We start from the raw sequence: 19,561 nt of genomic DNA on the forward strand, positions 1-19,561 counted from the left end.
AATTGCTCAGGTACTTTATTTTTCCAGTTATGGACTATTAAACACAAACACAGTTTATAGAAGTTTGTCCACAGATCGCAATAAAGGTACATGTGATATTTCAGCGAGAGGAGGAGGTTTTTCAAAGACAAATATGAACGTCAGTTCAACTTAAAAAACAAATGGTTCCAATGGAAAGGGATGATTTTCTGTTCATAAAAATATTCAAAACTTAACTGGCCAATAAAATAGTTCCAACTTGACAAACAGTGTAGCTCTAGTTATATTTGCAGTGTTATTTGTTTGAAACTGGGAATGGTAAATATAAAGACTAAAGAACCCAAATTCATCTTTATGATCGGTAGATGGCAAGTTTGGGGTGATTGTCGAGGATATTTTATTGGTCTAGTTTTTATGAGGACAAACTTGCAGAGGGTAAAGCATAAATAGCTTTTTTTATTAAAACGAAAATACACTGCAGTTGGCGTAAAGCATCGCTAGTTTAAATTAAAGCCGGTCCCATTCCTATAAGGTTGGGGATGTGTGTGTTACCGCAGCATGAACATTTTATTTGTTAATGTTGAGTACAGAATTTAAGTAACGTCAATGAAACTTAACAATGAAAAAAAAACACCTTTAGGGGAAAGGTATTATGAACATTTGCCCCTATTGAAATATCGAATTAAAAAGTGCGTACAATTCATGGCAAGCATAAACAACCTTGCCAAGCATGAATAGTTTATTTAATAAATCCTCCAAGTTTAATATGATTTTGCACACCCCCCTGAGTTAGGGTTAAAATGAAAATGAACTGGAATTGGGGTAAAGCATGACTAGTTTAAACAACTTTGCCACCATTGTCATGGCCGAGGTTATTGCTTTTGGGTCAAGCATCCATCATATGGCGTTCAAATTCCATAACTGGAAAAGTACAGGAGTGATTTGAATGATTATTGTACTATACAAAATAATACTACATTGTGATTGGGCTTTCAAACCGTAGATCTGGAAAGTGCTACATGCAGATCTAGAACAATTGGGGTCCCACTTGGGTTAAGCATGCATTTATGTGTACAGTGAATGGGACTGGCACTCCTATACTAATACAAAATTCTGATATAACAAACATTTTGGCTGGATCCGGCAGAGCTTGTATAAACGAGAGTGAACTGGGTCAGACGGTTAACAGTGACACAAAAATTGGACCTCGAATTTATGACCCTCAGGTATAAAGTGCACAGCTTATGCAAAAGTTTGTGCCGCACAAAATCCCCATTTTTAGCAGCAAACTTTAGTCTTCCTCAGTGGAAAATAACTCATACCTTCTCTGCTTGTTTCTGATCTGTCCATAAAGGGTCAAAAAAGCTGTCCGTATTATATCTCCAAGGCTCAATTTAGAGATCACACCACGCCGTTATTTCGCAAATTTAATCTTCTCACTCTTGCCAAAATCAACTGCCTCCAACAAAATATTTTCATGTTCAAATTCTTCAATAATGTACTTCCTCCAACTCTGCATAATCTTTTTCAGTTAAACAGATCTGTTCACAGTCATAATACCCGGTCTTCTTCTAAAGTTCACATTCCACTGGTTAAAACCACTCTCTCTCAACATTTTATTACGTTCTCAGGCCCTAAAAACTGGAAAAGTCTTCCCTTACCACAGTTACCACTTTCTGAATGTAAATCACTCGCAGTCTTTTCAAACACAAACTGAAGTCTTTGTTAATCCACCAGTCACCTCAGTAAGCCCCACTTACTTTACTTTTCTGATCTTGGGTTTTTTTTTTATTTTATTGAATCATATCTTTTCTTATTTTAGTCGTCGTACACGTATACACACTGTTTGTGTTCTTGTTATAGGTGTTGTTATGTTTATTCGTTTATTGTGAAGCTGTTACTTTGTTTTGTTTTTTGTAAACAGGCTGTTCCTTGACAAGCCCCGCTTTTTTGGAACGTGCCTCCACATCTGTTTATATTTATTGTACTTTTCTTTATGATTATGTGGAAATAAACGTTACTTTGAAAAAAAAAAGTATAATGTACATGTACAGTCAGTTACAGTTCATGTGGATCTGTTGAAGCAGACATATTGGTTGTTGCCAGTAATGGGCCTTATTTCACGAGTCGGCCATATTGAATTGAAAGTGACGTGAAATTTTAATTTTTGGAACTTGCGAAGAGAAATGAAACCAAGTTAATTTCTTATTAATTCCAGTCTGCTTCAAATGCATAATTTTAAAATTTGTAATTAAACATTCCCTAATGTTTAACGCCAGATTTAAAAATAAATGACGGTTGGGTAAGGCTTCATTGTGCCTGCATAAATAGTCTGGCGCCATCCCATTCAACAGTTAACAGTTAATCAGATACATTCAGGGAACTTGGAAAAAAAATGACTAACTCGTGAATAAGGCCCATAAACAAGTGAACAAAGATACCTGCTGTAGGCCTACAGCATTGAGTCATATCTAGGTTTATGGTTTTCTTGCCAGAGGCTGTTAACTTTGGCCACCATTTGTGCTTTGGTTTCATAGTGCGTTATTTTCTAGTGGAAATTTTTTTTTTTCGTACAAGTAAACAATACTGAACGGTTTTTACTGTGTTAAATCAATTATGAGCGGAACTAATTTTAAAATTACTATTAATGATACATGTAGATGCAATGAGTATTATTGATTATTTTTATGTAAAATCCTTTTGAACATGTGAACATATGTTTTATTACTGATAATTTGCTTAACTCATGATGTATGTTTGATGCACAATATAGTTTTATTTTTTCCTGCAATAAATGATTTTATTGGTGATGAAGGGTCTCAGTTACTAATGTATGTGTTAAAGGGAATATACAACATTTGCAAACATCAAAAAACAAAACTCCCAAATTATCACGAAATGCCTTACTGGACTGTTAGTGAATGACAGTCTAAAGCATCCTATAAAATCATAACGAGGCTAAAAAGTCATAACAGCTCGGGTCGCGAAAAAATTTTTTTAAGGCTGTCGCGGAAAAAGTTGAAGGCGGGGGGGTGGATTCCGCTCCCGGCCTTTTAGGGTTAAACTAACCTGTTATTTTGGGGGATTTCCTTGAACTTGTTCAAGTCCCCCACATTAGGCAACCCATCGCTTAATCTTTAGCCCAATTGTTCCAGTAAGAAACTTTGTGAATTTGAAGCTCATCGATACCGACGTTTGGCGAGACTACTTGATGATATCTGAGGAAAAGGTAAATGCGCGCAACTTTAGGGGATAGGCCAATGGTAGCCATTTTTATTGTTGGTTATTTTCTCATAATCATCTGGTCTCTGATATGCTTTAGAAAATGTTATTAAAGTAGGATCTGGATGTAGAATCCAAAAAAATCCTTTTCCAAAAAAAATAAAAAAATTAATATACCAAAATATTGGAATTTATATTACACGGCAGGTATTAACATTTATGCAAATAAGGCACCCTTCCCAAAAGAATTTCAGGTGTCACCCCTTCTAAATAATTTCTTCAGGGCTTTAAGAATCTACATGTATCTGTCAAGTGTGGTGCTTTGGACCAGTCGGTCACGATTCCGCCCATATGCCACCTACCTATTGCTCGAAGCACAGTCAAATACACTACGAACGCAGTATTGCGTATTTAGCTGTTTCGGTAACACACCGAAACAGCTCTTGTTTTCGTTAAGATTTTTTTTTTTCTTTTTCTTTTTTTTTAGCTGTTTCGGTGTACACACCGAAACAGCTCTTGTTTTCGTTAAGATTTTTTTTTTCTTTTTTTTTTTTTTCTTTTTTTTTTTTTTCTTATTTTTCCACTTTTCTCCATAGGTTTTGTACACGTTTTTCTTCTACCAGTCCACTTTTGCATTTTCGTAAAAGCGATCAATTTCAGACTTGGCACACACTTAGACCACCACCCACAGATGGTCTTAGAAGAAATTCGTGATCGTTACGTCATCAGGTGTCGGGTTACGTCACATTAAAGATGCATTTTTCCCCATATGTTTTGTACACGTTTTAAAACACTCCACGTTGGGCACTGTCGTAAATCTGATGGTCCTCAGACGTGGCACACACTTAGACCACCAACCACAGATGGTCGTAGAAGAAATTCGTGATCGTGACGTCATCAGGTGTCGGGTTACGTCACATTAAAGATGCACTTTTCCCCATATGTTTTGTACACGTTTTAAAACACTCCGCTTTGGGCTCTTTCGAAAATCCAATCAACTTCAGACTTATTACATACTAACATCACAACCAACAGATGCTCCAGGAAGAAATTCGTGATCGTACAGTCATCAGGTGTCAAGTTACATCACATTAAAGAAGCATTTTTCCCCATTTGTTTTGTACACATTTTAAAATACTCCACTTTGGGCACTTTCGTAAAACTGATTGACTTCAGACTTCATACATGTACATGTACTTAGACCACTACCCACAGATGGAACTAAAAGAAATTCGTGATCGTACAGTCATCAGGTGTCAGGTTACGTCACACCAAAGATGCATTTTCAACAAAGGTTGTGTACATGCACGTGTTTCTTCAAACCACACACTTTGGCACTTTCATATGTCTGATTGACTTTACACTTGGCAGACACTTAGACCAGCAGCCAAAGATGGTCCTGATGATTTTCGTAACGATGACGTCATCATGTGTCACGTGACATCATATTAAACGTGCATTTTTCAAATCGCTATAACTTCTGAAGTACAATTCCGATTGGGTGGAAACTTGGTATGCACATACACAGGGATGTGTTACAGATGAAAGTTGAAGTGACGTCACCACATGTCATGTGACGTCCATTAAAGGGGAACATTTTTTCTATTAAAGGTCTATATCTATATGTTCGATTTGGCTGTACGTTACTTGATATGTACATGTACGTATAATGTGCTGTGTTATAGATAACATTTAAAGTGACGTCATCAAGTGTTCATCATATGCGCAGAGTATTTCAAATATCCGAAACAGCTGTGTTTGTCCACAAACACATTTCTAGTTTCTTTTTGGCTTTTCCGCAAAAAAGCGGAAAAGCCTTTCTTTTTGTTCTCATTTTTGGCTTTTCCGCAAAGTTGCGGAAAAGCCTTTGTTTTTGTTCTCATTTTTTTTTTTTTTTTTTTTGGCTTCTTCTTTTTGTCGCCTAAATCCCATAGACTTTGTGCACGTTTTTTCTCAACGCCACTTTTGGCATTAATCTTTGTCATACATCATTCAAAGTTAGCATAAGCATAGTCCCTATAGCAAAGATGTGTCCCGAAGATTGACGTCATGGTGACGTCATCGACTAATTTATTATAGATTTTTGAATATTTAATTTTTCCCATAGACTTTGTACACAGAAATTAAAAAATAATTGTCGATTTTCAAAGGGCATTTTTGACTCTTTGCCAGTAATTCATTTACACCAATCTTTGTCCAAGCAAAGACCCTAATTCAAACAACATTGTGGAATGATGACGTCATGATGACGTCATCTGGTGTTTATTTATAGGCAATTGAATAGTGACACTTTTAATATTACAAAATGCATAAGAAATCAACCGTATGCGTCCGCAGCATTCTGTTGCCGGCAAGTGGTAGAGTAGGTTGAGGTCTTTATTTCATTCAGTGTGCGTGAATCACGTGACCCTTGCTTCCGGTCGAAAAAGGTCAAAACCGGAAGTGGCTTATTATGTAAAAGTGTTAATAGATATGAACTTGCTTTCAACTGTGTTAGTCTCTTGGCTGATAGTATTCTTCAAATCATCTACCGATGACGTCATGCAATCTTCGAGCGCCCTCTAGCGACACGTTGAAAATGTTCAAAAATGTATTTTGAATAGATGTCTGTGGCGAAGTTTGTCGGAATCGCCCAAATATTAGTGTGTTTGATGACCTTGACCCACTTAAGACGTGTGCGAAGATTTAGGCGAATGACGTCATCAGACCGGAAGTTATAATAAAAAGACTCTTTTCCATTTGAAAATCTCTGAAAAATCAACCATGGCAGTTTTTATGTTAGTTTTTACTTTAATTGTCGATTTAAGGGTAGGTCTAAAACATTTCAGAGCTTCGAGGCAATAAGCGAACTCGGACATGCCCTGCGCACGCTTAAAACTTCAGGTTGACAATACCTCTGCTTTAAAACATGCACAGGACGTCCACAATGTGTACATGTACATGCACGTACGTAGTACATCTCGTATGTCAGTCAGCCCGCGGCGAACATGTTACTGAGATCAAATCCTGTCCACAGTGACCGTTTTAGCAGATTTTCGGCTAACTTTGACAGATTTTATGTTCATGCATAGTCAGGGACGTATTATTGATAAAATAAATCATAATGCGGAAAAGCCCTATGTTCTGTTGCAAACAGACATAGATCTCTAGTTTTTCTTTCTTCTTCTTCTTCTTCTTCTTTTTGTCGCCTAAATCCCATAGACTTTGTACACGTTTTTTCTCAGTGCCACTTTTGACATTTATCTTTGTCATACATCATTCAAAGTTAGCATAGTCATAGTCCTTATAGCAGAGATGTGCCCCGGAGAGTGACGTCATCGTGACGTCATCGACTAATTTATTATAGATCTTTGAATATTTAATTTTTCCCATAGACTTTGTACACAAACAATTAAACAAAATTGTCGATTTTCAAAGGGCATTTTCGACTCTTTGCCAGTATTACATCTACACCACTCTTTGTCCAAGCAATGACCCTAATTCAAACAACATTGTGGAATGATGACGTCATGATGACGTCATCCTGTGCTAACTTATAGGCAATTAAATTGTGACACTTTTAATATTTAAAAATGCATAAGAAATCAACCGTACGCGTCCGCAGCATTCTGTTGCCAGCAAGTGGTAGAGTAGGTTAAGGTCTTCATTTCATTCAGTGTGCGTGCAATCACGTGACCCTTGCTTCCAGTCGAAAAAGGCCCAAACCGGAAGTGGCTTATTATTTGAAAGTGGTAATAGAAATGAACTTGCTTTCAACGGTGTTAGTCTGTTGGCCAATAGTATTCTTCAAATCATCTACCGATGACGTCATGCAATCTTCGAGCGCCCTCTAGCGACAGGTTGAAAATTAGCAAAAATGTATTTTGAATAGATGTCTGTGGCGAAGTTTGTCGGAATCGCCTACATACTGGTGTATATAATGACCTTGACCACCTTAAGACATGTGCGAAGTTTTAGGTGAATGACGTCATCAGACCGGAAGTTATAATGAAAAGACCCTTTTTCATTTGAATATTCCTGAAAAATCAACCATGGCAGTTTTTATATTTGTTTTTACTTTAATTGTTGATTGAAGGGTAGGTCTAAAACATTTCAAAGTTTCGAGGCGATAAGCGAACTCGAACATACCGTGCGCACGCTTAAAACTTCACGTTGACAATACCTCTGCTTCAAAACATGCACAGGACAGGACGTCCACAATGTACATGTACATGCACGTACGTTGTACATAGGCACATATGTACATCGTATGTCAGTCAGCCTGCAGCGCACGTGTTGCTGAGGTCAAATCCTGTCCACAGTGACCGTTTTAGCCGATTTTCGGCTAACTTTGACAGATTTTATGTTCATGCATGCGCATAGACAGTGACGTATTATAGCACTTTTGGCATTAATCTTTGTCAGATATCATTGAAAGTTGGCATAAGCATAGTCCCTATAGCCAAGATGTGTCCCGAAGAGTGACGTCATGGTGACGTCATCAAGTGATTTATTATGGATTTATGAATAATTAATTTTTCTCATAGACTTTGTACACAGCTTTCTCCACAAGTCTTTCCCTATATAACACTGATTTATCTTACTGAGTAGTTCTGAACTTCGGCTGAGAATTACTATGAGAAGCAAAACTCGGAAATCGTGTTTTTTTACGCCTGCCATTTGATTGAAAATATTCCCAAGAGTCAGAATATCAAGTAATATTTTATAAAAACGTTTCAGTTTAAAGGCAAATCACGTATTTAAAGGTGCAGTTTTTCTGCTGTGGGATTTTTAACCCATTGACTTTGTACACGTTTTCAAGCCACCATTTTTATAACTTGGCGATCTTGAATCGTCATCAAAGTTACAGCCAAGGAAGACCCTCATACAAAAATTATACCAAGTCTATGACGTCACGATGACGTCATCACCTAATTTTTTTTATTGATTTTTGAAAATGTACGTACATATTGTGAAGTCTTATATCTACAGAAATGTAAGTCCGATTGGGTTGAAACTTGGTATGTGGCTATACCAGGAAGTGTTATAGATTAAAAATGAGGTGACGTCATGATGACGTCATCCTGAGAGTTTATATGAATATTTATTTTTTTGGACCTTTTAGCCATTCTCCCGAACGCAAAATGCAAAATACTGTTTTGTTTTGGTCTGTTATGTAATAGCTATTCGCACAAAACTTGAAAAATGTGTGACGTCATCAAAATGCGATTTTTCAAAACTCCTATAAGGAAAGGTCCAATTGTCATGAAACTTGGAGGGTAGGTTGTTAATCATACTAGTATGCAAAGTTTGAAATGACGTCACGATGACGTCATCAAAAATTTAAAAATAATTGTCGATTTTCAAAGTGCGTTTTCGACTCTTTGCCAGTAATTTATTTAGATCACTCTTTGTCCAAGCAAAGACCTTGTACACACGCACATACATCGTATTGCCGAGGTCAAATCCTGTCCAAAATGACCGTTTGAGCCGAATTTTCGGCTAACTTTGACAGATTTTATGTTCATGCATATTCAGGGCATATTATTGATTAAAAAAAATCATAATGTGGAAAAGCCCTATGTTCTGTTGCAAACAGACATAGACCTCTAGTTTTTTTTCTCCTTTTTCAGACTTTTTCTCCATAGGTTTAACACACGTTTCTTCTACCAGTCCACTTTGCCACTTTTTTAAATCCGATTGATTTCAGACTTGGTACCTACTTAGACTACCACCCACAGATGGTCCTAGAAGAAATTTGTGATCATGACGTCATCAGGTGTCAGGTTACGTCACATTAAAGATGCATTTTTCCCCATATGTTTTGTACACGTTTTAAAACACTCCAGTTTGGCATCTTCGTAAATCCGATCGACTTTAAACTTAATTCATACTTAGACCACCACCCACAGATGGTTCTAGACGAAATTCGTGATCGTGACGTCATCAAGTGTCTGGTTACGTCACATTAAAGATGCATTTTCCCCCATATGTTTTGTACACGTTTTAAAACACTCCAGTTTGGCATCTTCGTAAATCCGATCGACTTTAAACTTAATTCATACTTAGACCACCACCCACAGATGGTTCTAGACGAAATTCGTGATCGTGACGTCATCAAGTGTCTGGTTACGTCACATTAAAGATGCATTTTCCCCCATATGTTTTGTACACGTTTTAAAACACTCCAGTTTGGCATCTTCGTAAATCCGATCGACTTTAAACTTAATTCATACTTAGACCACCACCCACAGATGGTTCTAGACGACATTCGTGATTGTGACGTCATCAAGTGTCAGGTTACGTCACATTAAAGATGCATTTTTCCCCATAGGGTTTGTACATGTATTAAAACGCTCCATTTCGGCACTTTCGTAAATACGATCGACGTTACACTTGGTACACACTGAGACCATCACCCACAGATGGTCCTTGAAGAAATTTGTGATCGTGACGTCATCAGTTGTCACGCTACTTCACATTAAAGATGCACATTTTCCCTATATTCTTTGTACACGTTTTAAAACACTCCACCTTGGCACCTTCATAAATGCGATCGACCTAAGACTTAATACATACTTAGACCACCATCCACAGATGGTCCTTGAAGAAATTCGTGATCGTGACGTCATCAGGTGTCACGCTACTTTACATTAAAGATGCACATTTTCCCTATATGCTTTGTACACGTTTTAAAACACTCCACCTTGGCACCTTCATAAATGCGATCGACCTCAGACTTAATACATACTTAGACCACCACCCACAGATGGTCCTAGAAGAAATTCGTGATCGTGACGTCATCATGTGTTGGGTTACATCACATTAAAGATGCATTTTTCCCCATAAGGTTGGTACCGGTACACGTTTTAAAACACTCTACTTTGGCACTTTTGTAAATTATGCGATCGACGTTAGACCTGGTACACACTTAGACTACCACCCACAGATGGTCCTAGAAGAAATTCGTGATCGTACCAATGCCAAGATGGGTTATAGATGAACATTCATGTGATGTCATCATCAAATGTCATGTGACGTCCCTTAAAGGGGCATTTTGTTCTTCATTGGCCTATATTTACAGACCTTTATGTTCGATTTGGTTATAACTTGACATGTACGTATAATGTGCTGTTATAGATGACATTTTTAGTGACGTCACTGATTGTTCATCACATGCACAGAGTATTTTGAATATCCGAAACAGCTTGTGTTTGTCCACAAACACATCTCTAGTTCTTTTTTTTTTTTCTCCTTTTTCAGACTTTTTCTCCATAGGTTTAACACACGTTTCTTCTACCAATCCACTTTGCCACTTTTTAAAATCCGATTGATTTCAGACTTGGTACATACTTAGACCACCACCCACAGATGGTCCTAGAAGAAATTTGTGATCGTGACGTCATCAGGTGTCGGGTTACGTCACATTAAAGATGTATTTTTGCCCATATGTTTTGTACACGTTTTAAAACACTCCAGTTTGGCATCTTCGTAAATCCGATCGCCTTTAAAATTAATTCATACTTGGACCACCACCCACAGATGGTCCTAGACGAAATTCGTGATCGTGACGTCATCAAGTGTCAGGTTACGTCACATTAAAGATGTATTTTTCCCCATAGGGTTTGTACACGTTTTAAAACGCTCCATTTCGGCACTTTTGTAAATCCGATCGACGTTAGACTTGGTACACACTTAGACCACCACCCACAGATGGTTCTAGAAGAAGTTCGTGATCGTGACGTCATCAAGTGTCAGGTTACGTCACATTAAAGATGTATTTTTCCCCATAGGGTTTGTACACGTTTTAAAACGCTCCATTTCAGCCCTTTTGTAAATCCGATCGACGTTAGACTTGGTACACACTTAGACCACCACCCACAGATGGTTCTAGAAGTTCGTGATCGTGACGCCATCAAGTGTAAGGTTAAGTCACGTTAAAGATGTATTTTTCCCCATAGGGTTTGTACACGTTTTAAAACACTCCACTTTGGCACTTTCATAGATGTGATCGACGTTAGACTTGGTACACCCTTTGACTACCACCCACAGATGGTTGTGGGAGAAATTCGTGATCGTGCCGTCATCAGGTGTCACGTTACCTCACATTAAAGATGCACATTTTCCCCATAGGTTTTGTACACGTTTTTCTTCAAACCATACACTCTGGCACTTTCACATGTCTGATTGACTTTAGACTTGGCACACACTAAGACCAGCAGCCGAAGATGGTCCCCGATGATGTGTTACAGATGGAAATCGAAGTAACATCATCATGACGTCATCACATTTCATGTGACGTCACATTAAAAGGGCATTTTCTTCGGCCTATATCTACAGAACCATGGGTTTGATTGGATTGTTACGTGAATGTACACACACCAGGATGTGTTACAGATGAAAATTCAAGTGATGGCATCATCAAATGTCATGTGACGTCCATTAAAGGGGCACTTTTCTATTAAAGGCCTTTATCTGCAGAACTGTATGCTCGATTTGGTTGTAAATTGATATGTACCAATGTGCTGTTATATGTGCGTTTGTAGTGACTTCACTAATTGCTCATCACGTGCACAGAGTGTTTCAAATATCCGAAAACAGCTTGTGTTTGTCCACAAACACATTTCTATTTTTTTATTTAAGATCACACATGGCAATGCAATTATCTGGTCGGTGTGCTACCACAGATTTCAAAAGACAGCCGTTTAATTTGCTTATTTTATTGTATTCTCGAAGCTGTCTTTCAAATTTCACCTTAACATTAACCTCGCTTGGATAATAGAGTGGGTTTCTCATGGAAGATTGCTCATTGATATAAACCAACCCTAATTCGTTCTTTTATCTACACTTGTGCGCACCCTTGCGTCCCCCCTGTGTGACGCGCGCGAAACTTGCAGACGGTCACCTGCATCATATCCTCATCATCCACGCCATCCTCCTCACAACACATATCCGAACTCCCTCCTCCACATAAAAAAGGGGTCTGATTCATTAGAGACACACTCTTGGGGGAAAAATGGTCCGGTTAACATTGTTAACTTATTTCTTATGATGGGACTGCGGTTTGGCCGAAGTCAATTGAGCGTGATCGGCTGACTGATAAGGTTTACGTACAAAACCCCAAGCCAACGAGGTTTTTGTATAGAAAGCTGCCGGACCACATTTTGCGAGAGTGTGTCCGTAAACGAAGCCCTGCCGGTAATGCTGAGCCTGCATACTGCCAAAGTTGGCATCCCTACACTGATTTTCTCGTGCAAATAGGACCCGTTGTTGGACCCTAATTTTATTAAATCTGCTCTTAGATAATAGCCCAAAAGCTAGGGAGATGATCCTCGGCTATATTCGCTCGATTCCACCGATTTTTAAACTAGACGGTCTCGTTTTTTACAAAAAATTGTGGGGGCACTTTTCATGCAAATTAACGACTCGGACGCGTAGAAATTTTGAAACCCTAATCAAAATAATTGCACCCGCTGTTGGTCTTATTGCGCCATTCTGATATATCTGTTGTCTAGCCCCCCCCCCCCCCCCCCCCCCACCCACCCAAGCCAACCCCCCCCCCCCCCCCACCCCACACACACCCACACACACACACACACCATAACACCGAAAAATAATAGTAATTAAATACTGTGAAAAATGTGCTCGTTTATTCAGAAATTTATGAAGCACATTCAAACTGATTGGATGTTTCCAAAGTGTCCTTCCCAATTGCAAAAGTTCTTTTTAAAAGCCAATCAAATGTGTTAAAGGGTCCTATGGGCATCTTTCCAGCAAGTTTGAAGAAATGTGATTTTTTTTGGGCCAAAATTGGAAAAAATCCAAGGGTTAAAAGACAAAATTATAGCTGCGGCTGTTTAAAGGGTTTAGGCAGTAAAATGGGTCCGAAGTAGCATACGCCGTCCAAATCACGATTTGCATGCCCTCAAATTCTTCAGTACTTGAGCATATTGTGGGCCATGCACTTGAGGGTTCGTGAACAGTGAGGATGGAAGCCGTGCACAGGAACGTGAGCTTGTATTTCTGTACAATTCGCATGAAATTGGGGCTCTAAAAGCGCTCTATTTTGCATTGGAGTGTAGGCGCCGTTTTTCAAAATGGCGATGGGTGATCATATTCGGGACACTGTTGAAAGCGGACACTCATAGACACTCTTTGGCAGTAGGTGGCGCTCTTCATCCCTGCCGACTGACGAGACAAGCTTTTTACGACCGGCCGATGTCGCCGGCTCGATTTTTCTTCGCACGTCCCCGCCTGGCTCGCTCTTAAAATCTGTAGCTAGCAGTTTGCAATTTGCCACTCTGCAAACACCCCTCTACCGCTGTGCCACTGGCCAGAGGTGGATGAAATTAGTGGCGCACCCAAGGGGGGGGGGTTGACCCCTCCCACTCGAAGAGGTTGTTAATTTTTAATTTTTTTGGGGGGGGGGGTCATTTTTTTGTCCACAAATTGACCGATATGTATGTGGCACATTTTCGAGTGTTATAATAGGGGTGTAAGTGGCGCCACCAACGTCAAAATATTCCCCCCTCCCAAAAAAAAAACCCACCCGATATGTTTGAAAAAAAAAAAAAACCCAAAATTGTGAGCACCCCCCCCCCCCCCAAGTTAAATCCTGGGTGCGCTACTGGGTAAAATAGGCGCCAAATATATCGGGAAAGTTGGAACAAAATATCAAGCTAGTTTGCAGGCCTTTACACAGTTTGAAAAGTTGGTTTTAAATTGCGCGCTCCAGTTCAGAAATTGCGCACACTATTCAAAATGAATAAGGATCCGAGCATCCCGCTCTTTTAATTCGAAAATCCAAATTAATTCATTGAACCAAAAAAATCAGCTCATGTCGATGTCAAGCATTAAAAAATAAAACATTTTTCTGAGGCCTAAATTTTGGGCGATTTTTTTGGGATTCTGTTTAACTTCTACAAAATTTACCAATTGACGTAAAATGAACGGTTACCGTAGTCATATTGATCGAACGAAACTTAATTTTGATAATAATCAATTATTTAATATTCATAGATTCACGACGCATACCTGTGATTCCTTTTTAAATACTACCGAAGACCTGCCGGGCAGATGTAAATATCCAACTAAAGCAAAGTAAAAAAAAAATAGAGGATTAAAAAGATCAAAAAGTTATGTGCTAGCCAAGCATTCAGGGATCGGTCTGAGCCATAACAATGCCCCAGCCAACCCCCTAGCTCTCTTCTGGGATCTCGGGGTTCCCGGCCAATACACACTTCCTTCCCTGTCCATCCATGTAACCCCGGAGGGCCAGGCACCATGTAAAAGCAAAGAGCTAAGGGAGGAACAGGGCGGCACCCTAAGCCCTGATCCTCCGAGTGGACCACATGCCCTGAACCTGTACGAAGGCGCCAACCTGGAACTCACGGACAGTACCAGCCGCAGAGCTTACCGATTAAGCTAAGGTACCGTTGGTGTTTGACGACGGGAAATTAAACATCTTGTGCTAAATGTACTTAGAGTTACGCAACAGTGAACGCTATTATTATGCAGGCTTTTTTGAGCTATCGGGTGCGTTCAGGGCTAGGGGCGGATCCAGGATTTTTTTGCGGGGGGGGGGTCCGGGCAACTTAGATATTTATATCCGATTATTGAGGACAGGCGGACCGTGTCATTATTATATTTGATTAAAATTTATTTATTTGTCGTGTGTGTCTGACCGGTGAGGGGGGGGGGGGGGGGTTCGTCCCCCTTTGGATCCGCGCCTGACTTCTACTATTTGTATTTGGACAGATGTACATGAAGCATATTCAAACTGATTGGATGTTTCCAAAGTGTCCTTCCCATTTGCAAAAGTTCTTTTTAAAAGCCAATCAAATGTGTTTAAAGGGTCCTATGGGCATCTTTCCAGCAAGTTTGAAGAAATGTGATTTTTTTTGGGCCAAAATTGGAAAAAATCCAAGGGTTAAAAGACAAAATTATAGCTGCGGCTGTTTAAAGGGTTTAGGCAGTAAAATGGGTCCGAAGTAGCATACGCCGGCCAAATCACGATTTGCATGCCCTCAAATTCTTCAGTACTTGAGCATATTGTGGGCCATGCACTTGAGGGTTCGTGAACAGTGAGGATGGAAGCCGTGCACAGGAACGTGAGCTTGTATTTCTGTACAATTCGCATGAAATTGGGGCTCTAAAAGCGCTCTATTTTGCATTGGAGTGTAGGCGCCGTTTTTCAAAATGGCGATGGGTGATCATATTCGGGACACTGTTGAAAGCGGACACTCATAGACACTCTTTGGCAGTAGGTGGCGCTCTTCATCCCTGCCGACTGACGAGACAAGCTTTTTACGACCGGCCGATGTCGCCGGCTCGATTTTTCTTCGCACGTCCCCGCCTGGCTCGCTCTTAAAATCTGTAGCTAGCAGTTTGCAATTTGCCACTCTGCAAACACCCCTCTACCGCTGTGCCACTGGCCAGAGGTGGATGAAATTAGTGGCGCACCCAAGGGGGGGGGGGGGGTTGACCCCTCCCACTCGAAGAGGTTGTTAATTTTTAATTTTTTTTGGGGGGGGGGGTCATTTTTTTGTCCACAAATTGACCGATATGTATGTGGCACATTTTCGAGTGTTATAATAGGGGTGTAAGTGGCGCCACCAACGTCAAAATATTCCCCCCTCCCAAAAAAAAAACCCACCCGATATGTTTGAAAAAAAAAAAACCAAAATTGTGAGCACCCCCCCCCCCCCCCCCCAAGTTAAATCCTGGGTGCGCTACTGGGTAAAATAGGCGCCAAATATATCGGGAAAGTTGGAACAAAATATCAAGCTAGTTTGCAGGCCTTTACACAGTTTGAAAAGTTGGTTTTAAATTGCGCGCTCCAGTTCAGAAATTGCGCACACTATTCAAAATGAATAAAAATCCGAGCATCCCGCTCTTTTAATTCGAAAATCCAAATTAATTCATTGAACCAAAAAAATCAGCTCATGTCGATGTCAAGCATTAAAAATAAAACATTTTTCTGAGGCCTAAATTTTGGGCGATTTTTTTGGGATTCTGTTTAACTTCTACAAAATTTACCAATTGACGTAAAATGAACGGTTACCGTAGTCATTTTGATCGAACGAAACTTAATTTTGATAATAATCAATTATTTAATATTCATAGATTCACGACGCATACCTGTGATTCCTTTTTAAATACTACCGGAGACCTGCCGGGCAGATGTAAATATCCAACTAAAGCAAATTAAAAAAAAAAATAGAGGATTAAAAAAATCAAAAAGTTATGTGCTAGCCAAGCATTCAGGGATCGGTCTGAGCCATAACAATGCCCCAGCCAACCCCCTAGCTCTCTTCTGGGATCTTGGGGTTCCCGGCCAATACACACTTCCTTCCCTGTCCATCCATGTAACCCCGGAGGGCCAGGCACCATGTAAAAGCAAAGAGCTAAGGGAGGAACAGGGCGGCACCCTAAGCCCTGATCCTCCGAGTGGACCACATGCCCTGAACCTGTACGAAGACGCCAACCTGGAACTCACGGACAGTACCAGCCGCAGAGCTTACCGATTAAGCTAAGGTACCGTTGGTGTTTGACGACGGGAAATTAAACATCTTGTGCTAAATGTACTTAGAGTTATGCAACAGTGAACGCTATTATTATGCAGGCTTTTTTGAGCTATTGGGTGCGTTCAGGGCTAGGGGCGGATCCAGGATTTTTTGCGGGGGGGGGGGGGAGGTCCGGGCAACTTAGATATAGATATATTTGATTATTGAGGACAGGCGGACCGTGTCATTATTATACTTGATTAAAATTTATTTATTTGTCGTGTGTGTCTGACCGGTGGGGGGGGGGGGGGGGGGGGGGGGGTTCGTCCCCCTTTGGATCCGCGCCTGACTTCTACTATTTGTATTTGGACAGATGTACATGAAGCATATTCAAACTGATTGGATGTTTCCAAATTGTCCTTCCCATTTGCAAAAGTTCTTTTTAAAAGCCAATCAAATGTGTTCAAGGGTCCTATGGGCATCTTTCCAGCAAGTTTGAAGAAATTTGATTTTTTTGGCCAAAATTGGAAAAAATCCAAGGGTTAAAAGACAAAATTATAGCTGCGGCTGTTTAAAGGGTTGAGGCAGTAAAATGGGTCCGAAGTAGCATACGCCGGCCAAATCACGATTTGCATGCCCTCAAATTCTTCAGTACTTGAGCATATTGTGGGCCATGCACTTGAGGGTTCGTAAACAGTGAGGATGGAAGCCGTGCTCAGGAACGTGAGCTTGTATTTCTGTGCAATTCGCATGAAATTGGGGCTCTAAAAGCGCTCTATTTTGACCCCTCCCGATCGTAGAGGTTGTTAATTTTTAATTTTGTTTGGGGGGGGGGTTCATTGTTTTGGTCCACAAATTGACCGATATGTATGTGGCACATTTTCGAGTGTTATAATAGGGGTGTAAGTGGCGCCACCAACGTCAAAATATTTCCCCCCCCTCCCCCAAAAAACCCACCAGATTTGTTTGAAAAAAACAAAAAAAAACCAAAATTGTGAGCACCCCCCCCCCCCAAGTTAAATCCTGGGTGCGCTACTGGGTAAAATAGGCGCCAAATATATCGGGAAAGTTGGAACAAAAATATCCAGCTAGTCTGCAGGCCTTTACACAGTTTGAAAAGTTGTTTTTAAATTGCGCGCTCCAGAAATTGCGCACACTATTCAAAAGGAATAAGGACCCGAGCATCCCGCTCTTTTAATTCGAAAATCCAAATTAATTAATTAGACGGATGTCCTTGCTGGCCTCAGTTTATGGTGCCAAAGTCAAAGTGATGTACAACGGTTTTAAACATAATGCTCCAAAAACACACACCGTTTTGGCTGCACTATGCCGTCGTACCGGTATTAAACCGCTATTGTCTGCGAGCAGTTCACGTTCAATACACCAGGTGACCAGGACCTATCTCAGCAAGACGGATATCTGGCATGATCAGAACATTACTCAAGTCATGTGTCTAGTCTGATTGTCTAAGCGAATCACCAATGAAGTCCTGCTTCCTGAGATTCAGTAATCCAAAACATATTTAGAATGACTCGTGACTTAGTCACCGGCTGAGGCGTAGGAAACTTTTAGAAAGCACCGTGCGTGTAGTCTATGTAATAGAACATGACGATTCAGATTCGCTAATTAATTAGGCAAGACCCCGCCTCTTGACCTCCTAGATTTCGACCAATCAGCGGGCGCTTTCTATATCGGGTCTTCGGTCATTCACCCGTTGCGCGTCATAGACTATGGATGAAAAAAAAAATGTGTCACTCGCTCTGTATCATGTTACGCGATATCGCTCCCCGCTGTTGTTGTATAACTTGTAATACGAAACACTACATTCGAATTGACCAATCAAACCATTTAGTCCCGATTTAGGAATGAAATGACTTCTCGATTTAGTAAAGTCGACTCTGATTGGCTGGCGCGCGGCTAGCATACATCTGCATGTCTAGACATATCAGACGATATACAGGACTTGGTTCCGCGAATAACGGGTGATATTCAGACTACCTAAAACCTGTTTCGTTTCGTCAAAAATTATATTTACTGTGTGTTCTGACTGTTTGGAACAACTACAACTGTAGTACACAACTGTTGTCAGGGGCGTAAATCGGGGGGGGGGGATGGGGGTGTATATCCCCCCCTCCCCACACTTTTTGACCAGGACGGGATGGGCTATTGAATCATCCCCCACTGATTTTCGAACACCCAACAACCAAAATGTATTCAATAGCACTGAGAAGTGAAGAAAAAAGTGCTAAAAGCTTTTAGAATGCGCCGTTTTGATGTAAGCGTGAGTATACGCATTTTTATACATCTATATCCTGAAAAGCGCCTATAAAGCAATTGGTGTCCACCCCACCCCCCCCCCCCCCCCGCTTTTCAAATTTTGGTCACCTCCACCCCCCCCCCCCCCCCCCCCCCACACACACACACACCCATACTTGTTTCACATGACTAGTGTGGACTTTCCATTGCTTTCGTGTAGTTAAGAAAAACCAGTGAAAAAACTCATTTTTCTCAAACTGTGAAAACTCTTTCAACCCAATTTTTTTCCTATGATTCCCTTTAGTGTTTCTCTTCATTCTGCTACAGATAAACCTAACCCAAAAATGCCTCTAAACCTGTTTTCCAGAAATGGGGAAACACTGTGTGGACGTGGGGTAAGTCCACACAACGTCGGTGCTACCTACATTACGTGGACGTCTTTTGTTCGGAAGTCCACACTGCGTATGTAAGACAAACTCACCCACACACACACACACTCACACGGCATAGATTTACGCCACTGACCTGGCTGATAGCTGAGCTAGGCGAGGCCACTGGGCCGATGGCCACCAGTGATTGTATGCTCTCTTATTGGTTGTATCTGTCAGTGCACAAACCAT

Source organism: Patiria miniata, unplaced genomic scaffold (assembly GCF_015706575.1).
Source record: "Patiria miniata isolate m_02_andy unplaced genomic scaffold, ASM1570657v1 HiC_scaffold_12, whole genome shotgun sequence".
NCBI classification, from domain to species: domain Eukaryota; kingdom Metazoa; phylum Echinodermata; class Asteroidea; order Valvatida; family Asterinidae; genus Patiria; species Patiria miniata.